A 19,204-nucleotide genomic window follows, 5' to 3' on the forward strand; every position below is an offset into this window, starting at 1 on the left:
GGATGAACCGTTCTCCAAGTTAAAGTCTGGTGCCAAAGATTATCCGGGTATAAGTATATAAATCATCAGGAATATTTCTTTTAAAAAATTTTTAATGTTTCTTTATTTTTGAGGGGGGCAGGGGCAGAGAGAGAGGGAGACACAGAATCTGAAGCAAGCTCCAGGCTCTAAGCTACCAGCACAGAGCCTGACGCAGGGCTCAAACTCCCAAACCATGATATCATGACCTGAGCCGAAGTTGGATGCTTAACCAACTGAACTACGTAGGCACCCCAGGAATCTTTTTTAAAAATGTAGATTCCTCTTGGAATTCATCTGTGGGCAGAAGCAGAGAACTCCTATTTTTAACAAGCAATCCAGATGGTTCTTAAGCTTACACCTACATTTCTAATCAATTAATTTGGATATTAATTTTCAGACTTGAGACATCATTAGCTGCACAAAGTCTTCCTCAAATCTTATTCCAGTGTGCTGATATTCATCACTGTTAGATCTATACATGGGCATCCTTTATAGGCATAACTATAAACTAGTCACTAAGGAAGAAGAAAAAGATCCTAGTACAGAAACCAGAAATAGAAAAATTCAGCAGTAAGAAGTACCAGTAAAGGAAATATAAATATTTGTATAAGTGTGTGTATTATGATATTATTTAAATGAATGTGTCTGATCTTATAAACAGATTTGATAGTTATATTTTTCTATATTTCTATAGAAATAGAATTTCTATTTCTATATTTCTAGATATTAACTACATAATGATATTTATAGAAGAAAGTTTGAAGGTCCATGTGGAATCTGGGAAAGGAATTGAGGACGGGACTTGAAATGGGTGCTACAGAACAGAGTGATGTTAATTAGCGTTTGGATGTCTAAATCTGAAAGTTCTGTGTTAACCATTTTTTTAAATATTAAAGAAGAGTTTTGCACATTTCAATGTTAATATTTTTTTGAAATGTCCTTTAGAAGCATTTCTAAAGAATGAGTTTAATCTGACTTCCCATGGGGTTTACTACCATGTCTCAAATGCTCTCACACAGTCAATTATTGTTTTGCTTCACAATATTTTTGTTTAAATGCTTCAAAAGATCTTGTAGGCTCAATGCAAGAGCATGCATGCATGTTTATATACAGAAGAGCATTTTATTTCTCATGTTATAGATTTTAATTACATGTACTAACTCACTGGAGCTGCCATGCTGCTTTTATTTGTGGAAAACAGAAAGCATCTTCTGAAGCAGGACTCAAGCCCTTTCTTTGCATTTGCATTTGTCCTTGGACCTCAGATAGGATGACAGTCTTTTCTTAACCAAAAGGAACATAGGGAACTTTTATGTATTTAATGTTTCATGTTCATAGCTTACAAAACTGTTACTGAGACTGCAGTCTGGGTGTCTGGTGCTATGTAAGGGAAGTGAAGCAGTTATTATGGTCTGGCAGCATGGAATGTACTGCTTTGGATTAAGTGTTTATTACCCAGAACATAAAGGATGTTGGCAAAGGTACTACTGGAGCCTGCACAAACTATTAAAGAGATTCTCAAGACCTTCTCATCTGTCCATGTATATATTTTATGTTATTGTAGGTCAGCAGTGGGAGATAGAGTCCACAGTGAAAACAGTAATTTAGGGTCAGGCAGCATGGAGCTAAAATTCTTATTCCCTTTTATATGATATGTGACATTTGGTCAATTACTGAATCCCTCTTGATCTCTGATTCCTCATTTAAAAAACAAGAATAAGTACGATTACATAGAAGACTGAAAATAAAATGAGTTGAAGTATGTGCCAGGGGAGAAAGTAATTCATAGGTGAGTATCTTTTGATATGATGGATTACATTGATTGGTTTTAAAATTTGAAACAAACTGGCATTTCTAGGATAAATGTCTCTTGATCATGATGCATTATCCTTATATTGCTGAATTTGATTTGCTAATATTTTGTTAAGGATTTTTATCTATGTTCATAAAGAATATTGATCTGCTGTTTTCATATGATGTCTTTGTCTGCCTTGGTTATCAGTATAATATATGTAATATAATATAATGTGTGTATAAAATATATCACAATGTAATATCGGCTCCATAACATTTAGAAATATTCCTTATTTTGTGTAAGTTTGGTCAAGATTGACATAATTTCTAGATAGAATTCACCAGTGAAGCTATCTAGACCTATATTTTTTGAGGGAAGATTTTAAATAACCAACTTTATGTATTTAATAAATATAGTAATATTCAAATTATCCATTTTTCTCGAGTTAATATTAATAATTTTTGTCCTTCAAAGACTTTTTTGTAAAAGATTTTTTGGCATGAAATATTCATAATATTTCCCTATCTTTTTAGTATCTGTAGGCTCTGTATTGATATCCCTTTTTTCATTCCTAATATTAGTAATGTGTATTTCACTCATTTCTTCTTCTTTTAGGTAAAGATTTAGCTAAATAATATTGATTCTAGCTAAAGACTTTTCAGTTTCAGGGATCCTTGAAAGATTTAGCTTCTGGTTTAGATCATTCTTTTGTTTAATTATTTCTCCTCTACATTTTGGATTGGATAATTTCTTTTGATATATCTTCAAATTCACATATAATTTTTTTTCTGTCATTCAATCCTGCTGTTGAACTCAGCTAGTTGAATTTTTACCTTTAGTTATTATTTTTCAGCTTTGGAATTCCTACTTGTTTTTAAATTTTTCTTTTAATTTATTTTGAGATCTCCATGTGCTCACTTATTATTAGCACATTTTCTTTTAATTCCTTGGGAAGATTTTCCTTTAAATTTGGAACATACATATTGTAATTGCTTTAATTTTTTGTGTATTTTATCCAGCATTTGAACTCCTTTTTTTTCTCTTCTGATTATGAGTTACATTTGTCAGTTTATTAGCATGTCTAATAATTTCAACCGAAAGCCAGATACTAGATAATTCATTGCAGTGACTCTTAATTCTATTTGTTTTTCTGGGGAGTTGCTGGTTTTATTTGTTTGTTTGTTCTAGGAGGTAATGAACTTTCCTGGTCCTCAAATGTGAAATCTATCTTCTCTGCCGTGTGTATCCACTGATGTCTCCGGTCATTCTTGTCTAGCCTTGGTCCCTAGGGGTCTACATTGTGCTTGTGTAGTTCACAAGTCAGCCAATGATTTAGACAGAGGCTGTTTTCAGACACCAAAAGCCAATAAATCTTTTTTTTTTTAAGCCAAAAAAATCTTCTATCCTCTGCTCCTTGAGCTGTGGATTGAGGAATGCATTCAAAATGCAGCAATTTTTCAAATTTCTTCAAGGCTTTAATTTTCACTGGGCTCTTTGTCCTGCTTGCATACATATTTTAGAAGTCATTCAGGGATGTATGTAGAGCTTATCTCAGTCTTTCTATGATGAATATCTTGATTCCAACCTCCTCCATTTTGGTTTCTAGTTGTTGTGCTTTGCACCTTGAACCAAATGTCTACTTCTGGCAAGTAATATCGTGATTTTCATCCTCCAAGTTGGAGATGAAAACAATCCATTGTAGAAAGACCAAAGATTCATCTTTCTTAATCAATGAAACAGCAGATTTGGATGAATAAACACTTTGATGAGTAAGCACTTCTCAAGTTGCTGCCTGTCTTTGGTCATTTCTAGTTCGTTCTTGAAGTGATTATTTTGAATAATTTCAGTCTATTTTAAATTCATTTTCTGTTACAGATAATTACCTGACTCATTATTCTATTGCCAGAAATAGAATTCTGATTTTTAGGATTTAATTTTGTACATTTTTGAAGTAACTAGTTAGTGCCAGGCATATAGCAGGGACTTGATAAATGCTAACTCCTTTAATCCTATTATGAAGCACCGAATATGGCTAGATGGTTTAAAAAAAAAAGATTATTTTAAGGTAAGAAATAGAGGTATAGCATTGCTATTTTGGAGATAGGTAATGGCAAGCTGTCTTCAAAAAATCCTTGGAGTTTTAAATAAGGAGACTGAAAACAGTTGGTTAAATATTTTCAAAATGATTACCGTACATGCTTATTGACCAAAGTTATTTGATGAGACATCAGGGTCAAAAATTCTAGGGAATTTCTCTATCATTTCATATATCATATTCTTTGACCAACTTTACATAATTTATGAAGTGGAGTTTAGTCACTTATTTTGAACATTATGTCTTGCTCCTGAGAATGAAGTTGTGCTAAATTTCAGTGGATCTTCATTTGTGTAAGCAAGCTTTAAGAGACCTTGTTTCTGAAAGCTCTGAGTCTCTGAAACACTTTCTGCTGGTCTTATACAATACTTATCATTCAATAAGATAGCATTGAGGCATCCTTAGGAACAAATTATCTATACAAAGAACCTTAAGATACTTAAGACAGAAATGTCAACAAAGAAATATAAGTTGAAGATATGAATTAACAAAAGTCATTAAAACTAGAAGGAGGAAGAGGAGGAGGAGGAGGAGGAGGAGGGTAAGGAGGAGGAGGGAAGAAGAAGAAGAAGAAGAAGAAGAAGAAGAAGAAGAAGAAGAAGAAAAGAAGAAGGAGAAGGAGGAGAAGAAAGAAGCAGAAGGAGGAGGAGGAGGGAGAGGAGGAGGAGGAGGAGAAAGCAGCTATATTATTGCCTGGAATGGCTGCTGAGAGTTAGTTCAAAGTCTACCTATAAAATTTAGAAACTTACACAGTTGAAGATGATTCTTCAGAATCATCTGCCCTTAACAACTTTTTTTTTACTGTTTATTTATTACCCTTAGCAACTTTTTTAGTGGTAGAGAATAAAATTAATATACAAGATAACCTACATAAATAGTTAAACTTCAAAGAAATGTAAATACTGGTTAAAAGTCACATGGAGTGGTCAAACTTTACACTCTGCCATCTGTTTTCTAGTTGGACTTTATTTGCATCACTCTTGATATGGTATTATTAACCATTTAATTTTTTTAACTTTTTAAATATATTTAGTCATGTCAATGACTTATTCAATTTATTAGAAATATATGCCTTAAGTAAACTTTGAAATCAAGCAGAAAGTGGACAGAGAGAGAGAGAGAGAGAGGAGAGAAAGAGAGACAAACAAAACAAAAAAACAGAGAATGAAGAAACAAATGAACATTGGAGAAAAAAGAGAAAGAGAGGCAAACCATAAAATAGACTCTTGGCCAAAGAAGACAAACAGGGTTGATGGAGGGGAGGTGGATGGGGGAATGGGTTAAATGGGTGATGGGTATTAAGGAGGGCACTTGTAATAAGCACTGGGTGTTGTATGTAAGTGATGACTCACCAAATTCTGCACCTGAATTGAATACTACACTGTATTGTATGTTAACTAACTGAATTCCAATAAAAACTTGAAATTACAACTTCCTTGCCATCCCCCCCCCCGCCCCAAATAGAGAATTATCAATGGGGAGGAGAGAGAAGATGATCGGAATATGAAAAAGGTTAGTATTTTTTAAACATTTTTTTACCTAGAAAAAATTGTAAAGAAATAATTTATTTCCTATGTAAAGTAAGAAAAAAAAAAAAAACCTATTCTTAATCAAAGTCTACTAGGGATGCCTGGGTGACTCAGTCGGGTAAGCGTCCAATTTGGCCCAGGTCGTGATCTCATAGTTTGTGAATTTGAGCCCCATATGGGGCTGTGCGCTGTCTACACAGAGCCCACCTCATGTGCTCTGTCCCTCTCTCTCTCTGCACCTTCCCCACACTCTCTTTCTCTCTCTCAAAAATAAATAAACATTTAAAAATGTCTACTAAAAATAATACCTTCCAAAATGTGTTATTATTTTGCAGCATTTTACTTCTGTGTTAGTTCAAACAGATATGGTAAGATGAGATAGAGAAGGTATTAAGGAAAAGAAAAGTAATAACTATTTGTGTCATTGATCTGATAATATAGTTATAATTAAAGATATTCTTATTACTTTCTTTAGTTCTTTCTTTTTTAATTTTTTAATGTTTAATTCTTTTTGAGAGACAGAGAGACCGAGCACAAGTGGGGGAGGGGCAGAGAGAGAGAGGGAAACAGAATCTGAAGCAGGCTCCAGGCTCTGAGCTGTCAGCACAGAGCCCAGCGCAACTTAACCAACTGAGCCAACCAGGTGCCCCACTTTCTGTAGTTCTAATTAGTTCATTTCTGAACTTGCTTTCTCCATGATGTTCCTACCATATGTTTTTTAAGCATAATTTTGTGCACTTGCTGTTTGTTCTTATAATGATCTTTAATTGGTGTCTCCTGGGTGGCAAAGTTATTGGTGAAAAATATAATTCTGTGAAATTTGAGGTTTATTGTTTCAGTTTTTCATCTTTCCTGTTTTCCCAATGCCAATGTCAATGGTGTATTATAATGTTGTAAATATGCTGATCCAACTGTTCCAAAGTCTGGGAACTTGAGAAAGACAATTTATCTACATGTATTAAATAATCAAAATAAAATCAATTTGGCTAAGCTTTTTGTTTGTTCCACTCAAGAAACACGATTTTGAAAACAAAATAAATGTATTTGCATTGTCGTTTAGCATGCTTGTTAAGAGCTTATTGTTTGAAAAAAATCATAAAAGTCATTTTATGAAAACAGAATTCTCCATCAACATATTAAACATGAATATCTTATTTTGAATATGTATGTGATTTTCTTACAAGTAGTATATGACAGAGCACAAGTAACAAAGACAGATTTAAGAAAATAAAGAAAATCAGGAGATTTTCATTTCTTTTCATTTCTGGAATTTGCTCCATGAAACCAGAATTTAGAAACATGAAATATAAGATAGAACTTTTTGCTTAAAGCTTTCAAATGCTTTTTGAATGTGTCTCTTTTTATCTCTTACATTGAATGATACCTTGTACCTTCTTGAATTTGGCACTTGATGAGTTGTACAGTTAGGAGTCAGAAAATGTGCATTTTGAGGTGTAAGGCAATAGGAGATGAGTAAATGAGATATAAATGTGCTTGAGAAACCAAATCACTCTAGGGACTCCTATACAAATCTTGAAAATATATAATTTTCCTCCTATATACACATTAAGGAACATCTTCAAATCTAATATCATATCTTTGTCAAAAATGTGCCTTTAGTGGAGAAAACATGCTTTAATTAGATGTGTTATTACTCTATATTTACTTTTTCTTTTCCCTCACCATATTCTAAGTGGAATTGAAATTGCAACGCCTAATGTTGAAAATTTAAATATATATAGCTTTAACATTTAAAATGCAGCAAAAGGGTCTTAAAATTTCTTGGTTGCCACTCGGTCACTAACATGTAAATTATTGTCTTAGTTAAAATACCATGTAATGAAACATTTTTCAATGTACATTTTTAAGTCTGGGGGAAGATAATTAAAATGATCAATTAAATTTGTGTTTCAGTTTCCAGTTGCCTGGAGAAGATCTTTTAAAAGCTGTCACATTCCCCCTCCCCACCAGCCACATACACTTTCTCTCTTAATCTTATAAAAGCTAAATAAAAGAAACAGAATTGAGAGATAAGATCAAATGTTTTCAATGCTTAACCTATAAAAACTAACAAGAGCTATTGATGACTTTGTCTATGGTATTAAAGACTAGATTGAATCGAACAGTGGTTTACTGCTTGACAGGCAGAGTAATGACCAAACACAAATGGGAGGTTTCTTGGTGTAAATTACCCAGTTTAGACTCTAGCTGTCAACTCTCACTAGTTCTGAAACTGCCTTTAATCTCTGGTTTGGATGCAAATTCAGTTGGAGGCAATTTCTGAAAACTTGCTCCCTTAGTCCTACTACTTGATAGCTCTTCACCAGCCACATTTGTGCTAGCTTTCCTGGGCTGGTTTTGGTACCTTTCCAACCACCCTCATTCTGACTTGGCCATATTCAATCAGAGACAAAGGCCTTCAAATAATAGGACTATCTTATTTTCTTCCTCATGACTAATAATAATTAATAATGATTGAACACTTAGTCATGCCAGACACTGAGCTGGGACTACAAAAGCTTTGTCTTTATCCTCATGACACCCCCATGGTGTAGCCATATTTACTATTGATGAGGAAACTGAGACCTGATACTTGCCAGAATGTCACCCAAGGGGTAAATTTGTCTGAATCCTAGACCGATGCCATTAGTTGCCACTCCCTACTGCCTCTATCGTGTCTGTAGTATCAGGAAATGAGTTCTTCCATTCTATGTGAGAATAAAACAATTTAGTATATTCTACTCATGGCTTTTCAGAGTGTCTTATTCCAGTTACAGACTCTCCAGCATACAGACACATCTAACCCATTTTATCACCACATTTCTCTGTCATTTGGTGAATCATCAACTTCCTCTTCCTTGCAACTTCCTTCACTTCAAAGCCCCAACTTTTTGTTCAGAAACTCTCTGCAAAATAGTTAACTCCAGATTTCCCCCCCTGCAGATCATCCATTTTTTTCTCAAGCCTGCCTAGTCTGACATTGCCTTTCTTTGCTTCTTATCCTTGGGCTGTTTTATACCTAGAGACTAAAGATCAAAGTTACAGGCTCTTCCTTGATCTTCCTCTGTAGGGTTTCTATTTCAGCCTGTGTAGGATTATTGGTGAAAGAAAAATGGACAGTTACTTAAAGATATTTAAGGCCACTGATGAAAAGAAAAGGAGAGAGACTTGAAATACTATAGTACCAAGCTTAGTGGGCAATTATCCATCACAGACTTTTAATGGTAAAGAAGTGACAAAGACCACATAATCTTAGCTCCCTTATTTTATGGATGATGAATCTGGAGTCCACAGTGGTAACTAACTTGTCTAAAATTTCTGGGTAGTTAATGCTAGTTAGTGGCAAAATCTGGGATTAGTCTCCTACATTCAAATATATATATATATATAATATATATATATATATAAAATATATATATATTATATATATTATAAATATAAATATAAATATATTATATATATATATAATATATATATATATAAAGTAACACACTGCTTTCTTATTTCCATTGATTTGGTAGCATTTATTCATCTGTCATATATCTATCTATCTGTCTATCATCTATCTATCTATCCATCCATCCATCGACCCACCCATCCAGTGTGTAACTATAAGTAAGGGCATGTTTACCAAGGACATGCTATGTTCAAGGTAATGCACTAGAAGCTTGTAAGAGTCACAGATATAAGTATAACATGATCTTTATTCTGAATGACCTGGCATCACCATATGACCCAAGACACAGACACATATGAGTAACCATATCGCATATCTTGATATATTCATTCGCTGTGTGGGTCAATAAGCAACTTCACTGATGTGAGAAAAAAATGAAACATTTATTTTGCATAGCACAAGGTTTGTGACTAATTGTTCATCTAGTTTATGAAGTCTAGAGATAGGTAAAGGTAGATGAATACTAATGGGTTCTCATGAACTCAGGCAAGGATATGTGTACTCAAAGTGATGACCAGGAGATAGAAGTTTTGTTTTTTTCTTCTTGTTTGTTTTTGCTTATAAACCATGACCTGGTGGAGATAAAAGATAGGATACTAAGAGAAAAAGTGGCTCACAAAGCCAGAAATGTTTATTCCTTGGAATATGCAGTGAAAGAATGTCTTCAACATCATGACAATTCAGACTTTCTGGCACCATTGTTTTTGAGTGTATTGTAGCAGAATTATTATTTTCAAGTCTTTCTGGAAGTTGGGATAAGGGCTACGTTCATTGGGTTATGTGAATCAACAACCTATTAGTAATTGAATACTTATTAGAAATAGTTGAAATAGATTACTAAGAGACTCATACTGTAAAAACTTATAAGGATGTGGATTGGTATCAGTCTCTTGGTGGTTATACATTAACATGATAGTTGACTTCATCAAGGTGATATGAACTATTCGAATATTATATTGGTCCAATGATATGACTGTTTGACCATGTAGCATGATCTGTTGTTACAAAATGAGTGATTTAAAGATTTTTCTTTGAGTCTGTATTTTTGTTTTTCATCAATATATTTTTTAATTAAAAAAATTTTAATGTTTATTTTATTTTTGGGAGAGAGAGAGACAGTGCAACCAGGGGAAAGACAGAGAGAGAGAGGGAGACACAGAATATGAAGCAGGCTTCAGGCTCTGAGCTGTGACCTGTTGGCACAGAGCCCGACACAAGTCTCAAACCCACGAACCGCGAGATCATGACCTGAGCCACAGAAGTCAGACACTTAACTGAGCCACCCAAGCATGCCTCTTTCATCAATTTAAATGAGATCAAAACTAGTTGAAAAGTTTAAGAGTCAGTGACTTAGCATGTCTACTTTAAGGAACATTTTGAGATGTGAGGAAATATCTGGTTAGTTTAATTCACTATTTTATATGTTTATGAGAGAACGATAGACAAAGGACATCTCCTTTCAACTTTCTCAGTTGTCCTAAATATATTAATATATTAAGGACCTGTTCTATAGAAATTCCAGATTTCACCTAATCTAGGAGTTATATATATTTGTGGTTCTGGACACTTAAAAATGTGATAAAAGGCTAAGGATCTGTTACTCCCATCAGAATGTACAGAAGACAACCCACTTAGGTCTCAAGGTGTTTGAAATGTTAAGTTGGTCCCCGTGTAAGAACTTCTAACAGAGTTTTTTAAAGAATCCTTTCACCCAGGACAAACAGTTGCACCTATACTGAAGGAAAGGGAAAAACAAATATGCTGTCCTAACTTTTTAAAAAGTTTTTTCTTTTAAGAAAAGAGCCCCAAATGGCAGATGATAAGTGAGTAGGGCTGATTTGATTAAAAGCCAATTAAATAATATAAATTTAATAATTATTTCTCATATACATGATTGCATTAATAATCTATTCTTATTCTGAGAGAGTAAACTCCAAATCTTAGTGACTTAATAGGACTGAATTTACATGGTGTTTAAACTGTACAAGATAAGGAAGCTTTACTCAGAGGTCCAAGGGGATGGCAATTTGCTATCTTACAGCATTTCACCTGGATACACACCTTCCTGGCTCACTGCTGTGAGGAAAGAGAAACTAGAGAATTGCACATAGATTTCTTTCACTATCTCAGCCAAGAGGTGACAAACACCACTTCCAATCACATTTTACTGGGTATAAATACTCACATGAGCAGTCACAAATGCATGGGGCCAGGGAAGTGTAATCCTCCAGTGTTGCCAGAAGGAGAGAGTAACTGGATATGGTTATACATTAGAAGTCCCTAGTAGTGGTGCAAGAAACGAAAAGGACACTGTTCCCTCTCTCCAGGTATCTACCCAAAAGGATAAAATGAGTATACCTAAAAGGATACTATCAGGGTAATACAGTTTAGGATTATGAGAACAACAAGAACAACAACAAATTGTAGAGTGACAATATATTCTAGGAGAAGCCGCAGAAGGAATCTAGTTGAATATTGTTGAGGAAAATTAAACTGTGTCAGTGAAGTTGGCACTTTCGGTTGATGAGCAAAGCTGTTACTGATGGACCTTGACATCTCAAATCATAGGAAACTCTTTTCTGGGGCCATCTTTGAATTGGTCACGTTATAATTCAGGCTTTTCCTGTTGTGCTTTAGGTGTCAGGCTTTGAGAGCATTGAGAATTACAATGCCAAAGATGGCAAGCTATTTCCGTTCTTATTTTTTTTCTGGCGCTGTTAATTTATTAAAACAATGTTCTGACATAATACATGATGCCTGAAAGAAGTATCACTGCATTGAAATTCAGCAATATGCTGTAAATTTGTAATTTTTGCTATTCCAACTGTTTTAGCATCAGACTTTCTAATGAGTCCAATGAATAACAAGTAAGTGCCAAAAAAGAATAATGTCTACCATTTAAAGAATAATCCACTATATTTATTCTAGTTCCCTTCCCTGGCAGGAAGAAGGGTCTCCCCAGACCGCACACATATGTGTATTCTTGCAGCGATCGGTAGGTACAAATACTTCTCATTGATCTAGGAATTAGGCATCCGGCAGTTCAGCCTTCTTGAACATACATATTAAGGGTGCAAAAATGAGCTCCAAGTGGTGAGAAAATTTGTTACCACAAAGCTTGAATACTATTTGATGGCCATGATATAGAGCAACTGTTAGGCTTTCTCCTATAATCCTAGGTATTTGATAGAAGTAAACCTTCAAGCTTGACTGGTCTTTTCTACTATTTGCATCAAATAGATACCCAAGATAGAAATTAAAGTCTGGGTGACACTTTAATGACACTTAGATGACACTAAGACCAACATAGTGACAAACAGGACAGAGAATGGAGTTCTGGTTAATTGCCAGAAAAGTCTATCGGTGACTTTTAAAGTAAACAGCAAAAGTTCAACTTAAACCAGATAAAACAATTTATTGAATTATGCAACTAGGAAAACACCCATGGTATGGTGGCCATCAGTCACAGTGCAATCAGGATGTCAATTCTAGAATCCTCTTAGCTTCATAACCCTGTGTTTGGTTTTATCCTTAGGCTGGCTTTTCATAGCTCAGAAATATGATGCCAGCAATGTGCTTTCAAATTCACATTTGGTGTATATAGCTTCTCCCCCTGCCCTGCCCCCCCCCCCCCCCCCCCCCGATCTTGCCACGTGTGAACCAATCAATTTCTTCCGTTGGAATAGTGTGTTAAGTCCTGACAGTGTCATGCGTGAAACAATGATTGTGGCAAAAGAATGAGATTATCCCTCTGGAACTGTGAGAAAGGTCAAAGCCAGCCTCCCACTCCAAACGCCATGACTGCTCTTCAAAAGAGGTGTTAGAATAATGTTGGGGAGAAAATCACAATATCAACAATGAAGGAAAGTATGCAAGTATAAAAAATAGACCTAAAAAATGATGAAACACGGTAGTGTGGCCACTTAGTCTAGAGAAAAATCTGTTCTTTTCAATAGCTTGTTATTTAATATAGCAGCATACAAAAATTAACACTTGCAGTTAAGGTCTGAGACAACAATGGAATGTGAACTTATATTCTGTATATTCTTTTTAGAGACTCTGTATTCTTCTGGTGTTAAGAGTAAGTTTGACAAGATATGGCAAGATATAGGAATGATTTTTTTTTTAACTTTTCAACTATGTATTTGAGTTCATTTATAAGGAAGAGAAATATGAGCAGTCTTTAAGGAGAGTCCTTACTTACCTATGGAGAAAGGGTGCTGCATTTTCAGCAGGTCAGAGTATTGGACTCTTGCGCTGGGAGATTCTTACTGAGGGGGCTGACTGGAGCACTACAGTGATGATGCATCATGTTTCTGTATATCCACGTGGCCCTCCCATCACTGAAAAACAGCCATCTTAGTGAGACAAAGCTTCAGTTCACTGTTCACTATAAACTTTACTCTTTTTAAAAAAGAGAAGACTTAATTAGATATCTTTTTGTCTTACATAACAAAGACCAGGTCAGTTTGGCCTTGGGTTAACATTCCTGCAGATATGAAAAGAACAGCAGAATGCCACTGTTAACAGTGTCAGTCAGGGTCTTCCTAGGAAACAGATGGTGCCCTCTAATTGATTCGTTTGCAGGGAGTTTAACATAACTATTCACAAAGCTATGGTTAGCATACCGGAAACCCACAAGGATGGTGAACTCACCCCAGAGCTGAGAACAGCAGTGATGATTCACACCTCTAGGACTGAAAAGACAAGTGGAGGGAACAGTTACCTGGAGGAGAAGACCTCTTAACTGGACTGTGACCTTTGTTCCAGGAATCCGGCAAGCTTATTGTGAGCTCCCAGAAAGGCGACCAAGGGAATCAACACCCAACCTCATGCTCCTCCCTCCCATACACTGCTTCTGCCAATGACTTGCATTGCTGATTCCTACCAAAATTCTGAGGAGAGGAAAGCATGAGTGAGCATACTTCACACAGAACATGGAAACTACTATTGCTTATTTAGAGGAAAAAAAAAAGAGCCTAAAACTTAAGGACAAAAGTAAACTATTGAAAATAATGCCTACGGGGGAATGAGTGGAACTGGAATAAAAGGAGTAAAGATGGTAGTGAGAGGTCATTCATTATACAGTTTTTTTTAATCTTTTTTTTTTAAAGTCTATTTATTTTGACAGAGAGAGAGACAGAGACAGAGAGACAGAGAGAGAGGAGAGAGACTGTGCAGGGGAAGGGGCAGAGAGAGAGGGGGAGAGAGAGAATCCCAAGCAGGCACCGCACTGTCAGCACAGAGCCTCATGTGGGGCTTGAACTCAGAAACTGTGAGATCATGACCTGAGCTGAAACGAAGAGTCAGACATTTAACCGACTGAGCCACCCCAGGCGCCTAAGTGCAGGGACTATATTATACAGAGGTTTGCACTCTTAGGGATTTTCTATTGTAGAAGGATGGATATAATAGTTACAAATAAATTACTTTATAAGGTGGATTAAATAGATACTTTTAAGGAGACACAAGCTTCCTTTGAAATTCGAAGAAGGAGGAAGAAACAGTGATTTCCAATTAGGAGTTAGAGTGAGTGAACTGTGCCTTGAGTAATGAGAAATGTATAAATAAATTAAAATGAGAAAAGGTTTATACCAGCATTAGAGCACTGTGAGCAAAGATGGGGACAAAAGCAATGCTGTGCATTTTGAGAAGGGCCAGTTACCAACTGAATTCAAAACACATATAAAAGGCCAGGGTAACACTATGTTGAACATTTGAAACTAAAGAACATTATTTGTTAACTATACTCAAAAAGGAAAAAAAAATGGGGCAGCAGTATACTGCAGAATGGCTAGCTGGCCGCAGACTTAGAAGTGCGTATCTATGTCATAGTAAGAATTTCTTACTGGATAGAATATTGAATGAAAAGTTAGAGTGCCCTTTGCTCATCCTGACCAAATACAAAGCAAAGAGCCCATGGAATTGAACAAGGGGATTTTTCCCCCTATGTCAGGGCTGCAGTGAACACTATCTTTCAGTACAAATGAGGATTTAGGGAGGCATGGTGCTATATCTACTCCTTTGTGGTTTTTTAAAAACTTATTTTATTATTTTTTTAATGCTTATTTATTTTTGAGAGAGAGAGAGAGAGAGAGAGAGAGAAAGCACAAGCATGGGAGGGGCAGAGAGAGAGAGGGAGACACAGAATCTGAAGCAGGATCCAGGCTCCGAGCAGTCAGCACAGAGCCTGACACAGGGCTTGAACCCACAAGCTACAAGATCATAACCTAAGCCAAAGTTGGATGCTTAACTAACAGCCACCCAGGTGCCCCTATTTGTGTCTTTATCTAGTTATACTCTTTGCACTGCTTACATTCTGATTAATAGTACACTGAAGTGAAAATAACCTCTATTTGAGTCAAGGTCATTTTCACCAACCTTTGTGGTCTGGCCTACTTCAATTATTATATGAAAGCCAGAGATAAAAAGATGCACATTAGACATGGTGTCTGATCCAGCTGCATTTTCTACTCATTGAAACTGCTGGCTTATCTAGTGTATTCTTATTTCTGTCTGCTAATCTCAATTCTTAGGGTTTTTAATCTCAATTCTTAGGGTTTTTGTCCCCCTGTATACCAAATAATGTCTTTAAATTTTCTCAGGTTAGAAGACCAATAAAACAGAGGCACAAGTACACTTTTTATGTTAATGAAAATATATATGTATTTATATTGCTGTCTTTCCTCAGGATAACACTGCTACACCCAGAGAGTTTGAGTGAGCTCTTCTCTTCTTACTCAAAAAAGAGTGGTTACCTGGTCTGGGGGTAGGAGTGGGGATTGGTTTTAAATAGGCATAAGAAAATACTTTGCAGTGAACAAAGAAAGAAAGGAAGGAAGGAAGGAAGGAAGGAAGGAAGGAGGGAAGGAAGGAAGGAAGGAAAGAAGAAAGAAAGAAAGAAAGAAAGAAAGAAAGAAAGAAAGAAAGAAAGAAAGAAAGAGAAAAAGAAGGAAAGAAAGAAAAAAAGGAAAAGAAAAACACTTTGAAGTGATGGAAATATTGTAAGACTGAATTGTAAGAGGAAGTTATGAGAGGACATGACCTCCAGTTGACCTGCAAGCTGGGCCAGGGCAATGAAGGCTCCTCGCCCCTCCCCTGTCCTTGAAATGTACATTCTGCTCACTTTTCCTGCAGCCCGCCGTTTTCCAGGATGCAGCCTCGAGAAAGCAAGTCTGCGTGGTGACTAAACCCGGGTACAGTCTCCGTATAAACTTCAGATTCTGGCGGGAGTGTGATGATTTGTGCATCTTGCAGGGACCAAGACAAGCCTTGTACGTAAGTCCCCTTGCTTATTCAGCCTGCCACTTCGCAATCTGGAGTGGTTGGCCTCCTTCCTCCGCCTCTCCTTGCCCTCCGAGAAAGGGGCCGGTTTCAGAACTTCACCCCAGAAGCTCTGAATTTGCAAACCAACGGTGCTGATGATTGCACAACTATAAATTTACTAAAAATAATTCAACTGCACACATAAAATGGGTGAATTTTATAGTATGAAAGTGGTACCTCAATAAAGCTGTTAACTTTTTTAAATTCCAGGAATCCTAAAGTCATCTGAACCATCAGTTCAGTATTAAATATTGTTTCAGGGGCGCCTGGGTGGCTCAGTCGGTTAAGCTTTGGACTTGGGCTCAGGTCATGATTTCACGGTTTGCAGGTTCCAGCCCCAAATGGGACTCTGTTCTGACAGTTCAGAGCCTGGAGCCTACTTTGGATTCTGTGTCTCCCTCTCTCTCTCTGCCCCTCCCCAATTCATGCTCTGTCCTTCGCTCTCAAAAGTGAATAAACGCTAGAAAAATTTTTAAATATTCTTTGTGTCTACTAATCAGAATTCCTAGTGGTTTAGCTAAGTATACAGAATCCCCAAGGTGGGATGTAGCTTAGCTCTCCACAGTGTCCTTACAGATGAAAAGGATAAACTCCAAGTGTAAACCAAGCAGGATTGGATTGAGGCTGTAGGACTTGCCTGAGGCCTGAGTACTCCTAGAAAAGTATGATGCCGTGTGAATTAGGCAATGTTTACTTGATTCCCATTGTCTGAGAGGACTTGTGTAAATTAAAATGAAATATCCCAGCTTGCCTTGATGTATTCTTTGAGGGAAGATTTTAAACTATAAGTTTAATTTCTTTTAAAATGTGGTAGGGGTTCCTGGGTGGCTCAGTCAAGCATCTGGGGCTTGATTTCAGCTCGGGTCGTGATCTGCCTGTCCCTGCTCATGCGCTCTCTCTCTCTCCCTCTCTCTCAAAATAAATAAATAAACTTAAAAAATAAATAAAATGTCATAAGTAAACTCAGGTTTTCTGGTTTTGTTTTGTTTCTAGTTTAGTTTTGGTATTTTGGTGTGTTGTATTTGACTAGGAATTTATTTTGTCTGCATTTAAAAGTTTTCAACAAAAAGCCATTTGTCATATTGTGCTTTCTTTAAAATTGTTGCTGATTGTAGCTTTATGCTTCATTAAAAAATTATTTTTGATATTGGGGCGCCTGGGTGGCGCAGTCGGTTAAGCGTCCGACTTCAGCCAGGTCACGATCTTGCGGTCCGTGAGTTCGAGCCCCGCGTCAGGCTCTGGGCTGATGGCTCGGAGCCTGGAGCCTGTTTCCGATTCTGTGTCTCCCTCTCTCTCTGCCCCTCCCCCGTTCATGCTCTGTCTCTCTCTGTCCCAAAAATAAATAAAAAACGTTGAAAAAAAAATTAAAAAAAAAATATTTTTGATATTGATCCTTTGGATATTCTCTACTTTTTCTTGGTGAATATTGCCAGAAGTTTTATTAATATATAAAACAACCAACTTCGACTTCTACTGGGTGTCTCTTTTATCTTTGTTTTTATGTTCTTTAATTTTTGCTTGTTAGTTTCTTTTTCCTTCTACCCTTTTTTGAATTTCTTTGGCATTAATTCTCTAATTTTTAAATTTTGCTACTTAATAACTTTTCTAATCAAAACATTCCTTTAAATACTGTTTTAAGTGTGTCCCCCAAACTTTGTAATGGAGTGTAGGAATTGGTGCTTAGTTCTGAATATTTTGAAATTTTCTGTGTCATTTGATCTTTGATCCTTGGTTATTAAAAATGTGATTGTTAATTTCCATTCTTATATTTGTGTTCTTAAGTTTATATTCTTTTAATTGATATTTCACTACATCATGGTAAGAGGACATAATTTGTGGTATACAGATTTTTGGAAATTGGTTGAGACTTGCTTTATGATATAGTAAATGTTTTCATGTTTATAGTGTAGTAAATTTTTTTTAAGGTCATGTTTTATAAATAGCATATGTGTGCTTGAAGAAAAACATACTTTGTAATAATTGGAAGTGTGATTTTGTGTATGTATATATATATATATATATTCATTTAAATCAAGCTTTTAAATTGTATTGCTCAGTGTGTATATTTACTTGACTTACTTTTACTGCCTGCTTTATCTACTGATAGTTGAGAGACAAATTTAGAAAATTTTCACTATAATCATAGATTTTCCCACTTGTACCCATAATGCTATAGATTTTTCTACTTCATGTATTTTGAGGTCTCTCAATTTGATACATATAAGTTTAGAACTTATATCTTCCTAATAAGATCAACCTTTTTATTATTATGTAATGGTTAGCCTAATTTATACTTTCTATCTTAAAATCTTTTTGGTCCTACTTAAATATATCTACCACAACAATATTTTTGCTGGTATTTGTTTAACATACTTTTTTCTATAATTTTGCTTCAGAATATTTCATGTTCTTATGAGTGTTCACTCTCCCTCTGTCTCTCTTTCCCACACAGACACACAACCCTCATTCAAATATATAATCTAATCTGAAAAGTTTTACTCACTACCTCATAAATTTAGTCCCTTAATATCTAATGTGATTTCTATTATATTTGAACCTCTTAATGCTATTTTAATTTGGATTTTCTGATTCTTTTCCTTTTCTTTTTGGTATTGTTGATTTCATCATTCTGTTTGTTTTCCTGATTTTTTTCTACTTTACTAAAGGAACAGTATCTTTTAGTGATTACCCTTGAAAAATTACCATATTAACTTTGAAACATCGAATGCAAATCAGTATTTAAGTCCCCACTCCAGAGTAATGCATGCTTCTAGGATTGTAACTGTGATCACTCCCTCTTACTAATCAGCAGGCCCTTATTTTCTCATACTTTATTTCTGTCATTTTTAAGCAAAAAAAAAAATTAGACATCAATATTACTTTTGCAGTTTGTTCAGATTTATCTCGTCTCTCAATTTTATTGCTTACCATTCCTTCCTCCATTGCCCACCATATTTCTGAGGTCATTTTCTTTTTTAAAA

At 35.6% G+C, this 19,204-nt stretch overlaps 1 long non-coding RNA gene across 3 annotated transcripts in view; it reads right to left on the reverse strand.

The window, feature by feature from the left end:
- Window positions 1-13,731, reverse strand: part of LOC132670165 (uncharacterized) — a 76,298-nt gene extending 62,567 nt beyond the window's left edge. For all 3 annotated transcript variants that reach the window (XR_009606482.2, XR_009606478.2, XR_013555999.1), the window contains exons 1-2: window positions 13,624-13,731; window positions 13,102-13,240 (exon numbers count right to left, since the gene is read on the reverse strand). This is a non-coding gene — a long non-coding RNA (uncharacterized LOC132670165). The remainder of the gene's footprint in view (window positions 1-13,101; window positions 13,241-13,623) is intronic.
- Between the last annotated feature and the right edge of the window lie 5,473 nt (window positions 13,732-19,204).

This window comes from Panthera onca, chromosome B3 (assembly GCF_046562875.1).
Source record: "Panthera onca isolate mPanOnc1 chromosome B3, mPanOnc1 haplotype 2, whole genome shotgun sequence".
Lineage (NCBI taxonomy): Eukaryota > Metazoa > Chordata > Mammalia > Carnivora > Felidae > Panthera > Panthera onca.